Here is a 5534-nt window from a genome sequence, read left to right as displayed (position 1 = left end):
TTTTGGGAAAGGATTTTGCTAAATTGCCCAGGCTGGGCTCAAACTTGCTATCCTCCTGCCTCTGCCTCCCAAATTGCTGGGATTATAGGTATGTGCCACCATTCCTAGCTCACAGTCTTTGACTAGGGCTCTGAGAACACAGTGGGGAAGCTCAGGGATGTAGCTCAGTGGTACTGCACCTGTCTGGAAAGCACAAGGTCCTGAGTTTGATCCCTGGTACCGAGGGGAAAACAAAACAAAAACAAACAAACAAAACCACCCCACAATGGGGAAAGTACAGCCTCTTCAATAGTTCAAGATCAGATATCCACATGCAACATAATCAAATTGGACATCTATGCTGGGGATTTGGCTCAGTGGTGCTGTCTCCAGCTGGCAAGTGCAAGGTTCTGAGTTCAATCCCCCGTACCAAAAAAAAAATCAAATTGGACATTTATCAAGTACCATATACAAAATCTGATGCAAAACGGATTAAAGACTTAAACATAAGATAAGAAACCTTCAATAAAATTCCTACAGGAAAAAGTCCAAATGCTCTTTGCCATCGGTCTTGGCAATGATTTTTTTGAATATGACACCAAAAGCAAAGGAAATGAAAGTAAAAATAATCAAGTGGGACAACATCAACCTAAAGTTTCTGCACAACAAAGAGAACAACCCACACATTTGAAAAAGCAAATAGAGGGCCGGGGATTTGGCTCAGTGGTTCAGCCTCCTGCCTCATAAGCTCAAGATCCTGAGTTTGATGCCTGGTACCAAAAAAAAAAAAGCAAATAGATTGTGAGGAAGTGTTTTCAAACAATTTATGTGATAAAGGGTTAATATGCAAAATACAAAATATATGTAACTCATGTAACTCAACAGTACAACAAACAATGAAAAAGACAGAAGACCTACAAACACGTTTTTCCAAACACACACAAATGGCCAAAGGTAAATGAAAAGATCAACATCTCTGATTATCACAGAAATGCAAATCAAATCCCTGATGAGGTATCACCTGCAGCCAGGGATACAGGCACACACCTGTAATCTCAGCACTCTAGGAGGCTGAGACAGGAGGATCTCAAATTCTAGTTCAGCCTGGGAAACTTAGTGACCTAGCAAGACCCCGTCTCAACATAAACAAAGCCCAGGGATAAGGACCATTTTGAAGGTCCCGGGTTCAATCTTCACTACCATCAGAAAAAAAAAAAAGAAAAAGATGGCTATCATCAAAAAGTCAAAATTAAACTGAATATCACATGCCTGATATCCCAGCACTTGGGAAGCTGAGGCAGGAGGATTGCTGTGAGTTGGAGACCAGCCTGGGCTACATAGTGAATTCCAGGTCAGTCTCAACTACATAGTGTGACCCTGTCTCAAAAAAACAAAACAAAAACGTCAAAATTGGGTTGGGGATTTAGCTCAGTGGCATTGCTGCCTACCTCGCAAGTGCAAGGTCCTGAGTTCAATCCCCAGTTCTGCAAAAAAAAAAAAAAAAAAGTCAAAATATAGGCAGGATGGTACAGGGCTGTGATCCTAGCACTCAGGAGGCTGAGGCAGGAGGCTCACTGGCCAGCCTGGGCTGCATAGCGAGACTGTCTCAAAAAAGAAAACAAAACCAAAAACCCAAACAAACAAAAAACATGGGAGACTAAGACAGAAGGCTCTCCAGATCAAGGACAGCCCAGGCAATTTAGCAAGCCCCTCCCTATCTTCAAAATCAAATTAGGGCCACACATGTGGCTCTTCCTAAGCCTTATTCTCGTTCCCCACTGAGGCCTGGCTCTGCATGGTCGCTCAGGACCATGAAACCCAGACCTGGGACACCTGGACCAGGACTAAGAACAACCTCTGAGCTGGAGGTGGGCTCTGGTGGAAGTGAGGGAGGCTGAGGAAGACAAAGACAGAGACATGTGGGCCGGGGATTTAGCTCATCTAGTAACAACCGCCATCCCCAGTAACAGAAAGATAAAAGATGGAGACATGTTCTTCCTGCTGTCCCTGGAGCCTGAGAACCTGGCCAAGAGCCCCAAATTGCCTAGGAGCTAGAGCTTGATGGAGGCCATCAGGATGAAGCCCTGACCATAGAGCCACCAGGGCCGCAGGCCGAGGCCAGGAAGAGTACTTGGCCCAAAAGAACCAGCTTTCCAGGGATAGGCTCCATGGAGCCAGTGGCACCCTGCAGCAGCCCCGGCAAGCCCCGATTCTTACCATGGGGTGGAGCAGGGGCCAGAGAAGGCGCTCCATGCTCCACGTGGTCCTCACAATTGGGGAACAGCTGATTCTGCATGGGGTGGGGACTGTTCCAGATGGGCTGGGTCTGCGTGGCCAGACAGCACCAGGGCATCGCTGGCCAGTGGGTGACCCAGCCTGGGGACTCTTGGGCCTTGGGTAGCTGAGGTGGGACAGGAGGGGCTGAGAAGGTGGTGTGGCCTTCTCAGCTCAACACTCATTTTAATGAAAAACAGAAGCACCTGTGTCTTAACAGTAAAGCATATTTTTTTTTTGGTTTTTGAGACAGGGTCTCACTAGGTAGTTGAGACTGACCTGGAACTCACTGTGTAGTCCAGGCTGGTCTCCACAGCGATCCTCCTGCCTCAGCCTTCCGAGTGCTGGGATTACAGGTGTGCCCACCATGCCTGGCCCATGATTTTTTGTTGTTGAGACAGGGTCTGGCTATATAGTTCATCCTGGCCTTCAATTCACTGTGTAGCCCAGGCTGGCCTCAAACTGGCAGCGATCTACCTCAACCTCCTGACTGCTGGAATTACAGATGTGTGCTATCATGCCTGGCTAAGTCTGAGTATTTTTTAAAAGCAAAAAATAAAGATAAAATTTAAAAAGGGGTGGAGCTCAGTGGCAGAGTACTTGCCCAGTATATGCAAGGGTCTGGATTCAATCCCTATTACCAATTTAAAAAAATCATAGCTGGGCATGGTGGCACACGCCTGTAATCCCAGCATTCGGAAGGCTGAGGCAGGAGGATCGCTGCGAGTTTGAGACCAGCTTGGGCTACATAGTGAGTTCCAGATCACTCTCAACTCTACAGTGAGACCCTGCATCAAAAAGCCCCCCCAAATAAATAAAAAAATAATAATCCAAACACTCTGGGGCTGGTGGCATATGCTTTAGTCCTAACTACTCAGTAGGCTGAGGCAGAAGGATCAGTTCAAGGCTAGCCTGGACAACTTAGATTGAGTCTCAAAATAAAATTTACAAAAGGCTGGAGGTATGGCTTACTGGTAGAGGACTTGCCTAGCCAACTTAAGGTCCTGTATTCAATCCCCACTACTGGCAGATAAACAAAACAGTCATGCCAGGTTTGGTGTTGCATGCTTATAATCCATGCACTCAGGAGGCTGAGGCAGAGGGATTGCAGGGAGTTCAGAAACAAACTTGCACTGTTGGTGGGAATGTAAATTGGAAAGCCATCAGGACCAGTATGGAGGTTATTCAAAACGTTTAAGGGTAGAACTCCTCCTAGTCAAGGAACATGCCTGTAGTCCCAACTACTCGGGAAGCTGCAGCAAGATCACTTACAAAAAATTCTTCCAGGTGAAGGAGAAATAAAAAATTCCCAGATGTGACCAAAACAAAGGACCCCTTGAGCCCAGGAGTTCAGGACCATAACTAGATCCTGTGTCAACCTCCCACAAAATAAAGTGTAATTATAGTAGGATCCAGCAACTCTATTTAAGGAATAATTCCAAAATACATGCAGCCAGGTATGGTGGCATACACCTGTGATCCCAGCACTTCAGAGGCTGAGGCGGGACTGAGGAGAGTTCAAGGCCAATCTGGGTTAGTGACACAGTCTCAAAAAAAAAAAAAAAAAGTACACGGAAACCTTTATCCTAAAGAGGTATCCACCCTCCCATTTTTATTGGATTCACAAAAACCAAGATATAAAAAAAGGCCTGGGCATGTTGACACATGCCTAGAATCCCAATACTCTCCTACTGAGAGTAAACTCTATGCCAGGTATGTTGACACACCCCTAGAATCCCAATACTCTTGTACTAAGGCAGATTACAAATTCCCTGCCACGTAGGGCAATTTAGTGACTTAATGAGAATGTTTTTAAAAAAAGGGGTTCAGCTGGGCGTGCTGGTACATGCCTATAATCCCAGCACTCGGGAGGCTGAGGCAGGAGGATTGCTGTGAGTTTGAGACCAGCCTGGACTACATAGTGAGTTCCAGGTCATTCTCAACTAGAGTAAAACCCTCTAAAAACTGAAAAAATAAAAAATGAAAAAGGGGAGGTTTTGGAGTGTGGCTCAGAATGAAGACTCTTGAGTTCAATCCCCAGTATACCCCTTATATAAAAGCAGAAGAAAAACACATTAAAAAAAAAAACCAACCTAGAATGTCCACAAAAATGAATAGCTAAAGGTGGCACACAAAACCCAAAACACACATAAAAATTGAACTAAGTGTGGGGGATGAGGCATATATTCACTTTACGAAGTATTCATAGCCAGGATTGTAAATCATTTCCTTTATCTGTTAGGAGTGTGCCTTTTTAAATAGGCACATTCCTTAAGGTGTTAATTCCAGTTAAATCTCCTAGGAGACAGGAAAATCACTACATAAATTATCTTAGACAACTAGCAAAGTCCTATTCCACGTTGTGCACTTTGGGTATCATGGAGCACAAAACCATCTCCAAGGCAGGCAAGCCCCACAAACTCTAGATTCCAAGGCAGGAGACTGATGTTGAAACTCCTGCTTCTACAGGCCTCAGCTCACTCCTTTGCCAAATGATTTCTCAAAATTTTTTGGTATCCCGGATTGAACTTGGAACCTTGCACTTGTGAGGCAGGCGGTGGGGGCTGGAGATCAAACTTGGTGGTAGCGTTGCCATCTACTTTAGCATATACAAAGGTCCTGGGTCTGACCCCCTCAGCCCCATCAAAAGACAACAATGCATTTAAAATGTTTATTCATGCCATGAACTGTTTGTTTATAGCACTATGTTGTTTTTTTGAGATAGGGTCTCACTATGTAGTTGAGACTGACCTGGAACTATGTAGCCCAGGTTGGTCTTGAACTCACAGTGATCCTCCTGCCTCAGCCTCCTGAGTGCTGGGATTACAGGCGTGCACCACCATGGCCAGCTATTGTTTTTAGCACTATGGAAGTCACAGAGTCCCCCTAGACTGTAATCCCAGCACTTGGGAGGCTGAGGCAGGATTGCCATGAGTTCAGAGGCTAGCCCGAACTACGTAGCAAGACCCTGTCACAAAAAACCAAAAAAAAAGGAAAAAATGGAAACAAAGCTTTTGTGCTTAAGGGGGAAATGGGGAAATATAAGCACCAAAATATATCATGTTGGTACAAATTCCCTAAAATGAATGTTATCACTATGTATGTCTAAAATGTACCAATAAATATGCACGATAAGCTGGGAGTGGTGGTGCACGCCTGTAATCCCAGCACTTGGGAAGCTGAGGCAGAAGGATCTGTAAGTTCGAGACCAGCCTGGGCTACATAGTGAGTTCGAGGTCAGACTCAACTACATAGTAAGACCCTGTCTCAAAAAAAAAAAA

The sequence above is a fragment of the Fukomys damarensis genome, unplaced genomic scaffold (assembly GCF_012274545.1).
Source record: "Fukomys damarensis isolate Sample0158 unplaced genomic scaffold, DMR_v1.0_HiC HiC_scaffold_39, whole genome shotgun sequence".
Taxonomy (NCBI): Eukaryota; Metazoa; Chordata; class Mammalia; order Rodentia; family Bathyergidae; genus Fukomys; species Fukomys damarensis.
Note: the sequence above shows the minus strand (reverse complement) of the source record.